We start from the raw sequence: 2,003 nt of genomic DNA on the forward strand, positions 1-2,003 counted from the left end.
AATTTTAGAAAAAGCCAAGAAATTCATTTATTTTTGACTTTCTGTCTGCCTTCCCTGGGTCAGAGGGCAGCTAGGACCTAACTGTTGAACAGAAAAAAAAATGTAAATAAAATTACTTTTTCTATTATGGATTCCATGTGTCTGAAATATGAGAAATACTACCTGTATGATTGCAGTGTGAAATCTTGTTTAAATTCTTGGAGTGCATAATGAAGGCTCTTCCCTTGACTCCACACTGCAGCAACTATCTTGCCTGAAATTTTTGTATAAAATGGTTCTATTTCAGGGAGCACTAGGATCAACAAAGAAGAAGCTCAATTAGAATTACAGCGGGAAAACTTTAATCAGATCTAATATTTGAATGACAAGATGTCAAGTTTTATTCCTTTTTTTAAAGTTTTATTCTTGAATTAATTTCAGAACAGATTAGTTGTTCACTTATCAAATCAGTTCAGGTCTACTCAGAAGCTATAATTTGTAAATGCTTGCCACATGTTAGGTGCTGGACTCAGTGCCAACTACTCAAGGAGGTGTTAGGGGATAGACAGATGAGGATGATGGGAACACAAGGTTAAGGGAATAATGCTATAAATTGGGCCCACAGTGCTTACCTCCACATACTTTCTTTTCCAAGAAGCAATTTATCTGCAGCCCTCCTGGCCTAAGTGGACATAAAATGTCACCTTCCTCAGCAATCTACCTGTTTTCTGCAGAAGAAATGCAAGCCTGAGATAATTTCAACCGGAGGAAGCCAGGAAACTTTTGTGAAGAGATTCTGAAGCTCAGGGAGATAAGGATGATTCCTCTTAACACTGAAATTTGCAAGAATCTATGGTTAAGAATCCAATTAAAACTGGTCAGCATCAGCCATGGTGACCCAGCGTTGTCACGGCAGTGGGTACTTGAAAGTTTGATATCACCTGCTGTCAGTCAAAAGTCAAGAGGTGGACCTGGGCAGGACTCTCTGGAAACTTCTCTGGGATCCCCAATAAAACTGGAGTGTGAGTGAGGCACTTTGTCCCTCTCCTCTCTGAGAGGACCCACTCTTTCCCTTGAGAATGTCCCCTTTCTCTTTTTCTATTCCTTCAATAAACTTCATTTCTGTTACTCTGAGCAACATGTCTGAAATCTTTATGATTTGATCCAAAGAATCAGGCTTGAAGGGGGGGTCTTCAGTTGCCCCTCAGTTTCTCGGAAGGCCTCAGCTCTGTAACAGAGGGACACACTATTTTACATCTAGATGAATGTCTAGAGGCAGCAACAGGACTATGGTTAATGATGGCAGAGACAGGAATTGAACAGGCTCTTCACTTAATCATTTTGCAATGTTGATGCACCTAGTCTAAGTCACTTAACCCTTTATAAAGAATTCTCTAGACTCTGAAATCCTCTAGCCTTCTCCTCACCTGTTCTTACTCTTTATTTCTTATAGTTTGTTTGATTATAAAATTTCCATCTCTAATTCTGAAAACAGGCAAACTTCCACCCACTTCCAACATGGAATCCCTCATCTGCAAGATGATACACAGGATGCTTAAATTTCTTCAAAACAATACCATGGGTTGCCTATGGTGTTCCGGGATGTGTTAAATTCTCAACAGAAGGTGCTCTGTACCATCACTGGTCACCTTGCCCTCCTCCACTCTTTCAACTATACTGAGATGTAGGTGTCACTATTTACCAATATTTTTACCAAATACATTTACAATGTAGAAACTGAGGCTCAGGAAGGGTTAAGTATCCTGAAAATGTCCCACAGCTAGTGAGTGATGGAGCTGAGACTCAAACAAGCCCAGCTGTCGCTGGGGCTCTGACATGCTAGTTCCTAACTGCTGCGCTGTTCTGCATCTTGGAGTAATGATGGAGAGAGTCCCCAGGCACACATTACTCGAATTACACTTAACTACTGCAGAGCCTTATTATGCATTTTCATTTTCTTAGTGCTTTCTAATTAAAAAGGAGGGGACTGGTGGTGTTCTTGCTCTCTTACCTTCTATTTCCTC

The sequence above is a fragment of the Ictidomys tridecemlineatus genome (genome assembly GCF_052094955.1).
Source record: "Ictidomys tridecemlineatus isolate mIctTri1 chromosome 5 unlocalized genomic scaffold, mIctTri1.hap1 SUPER_5_unloc_1, whole genome shotgun sequence".
Taxonomy (NCBI): Eukaryota; Metazoa; Chordata; class Mammalia; order Rodentia; family Sciuridae; genus Ictidomys; species Ictidomys tridecemlineatus.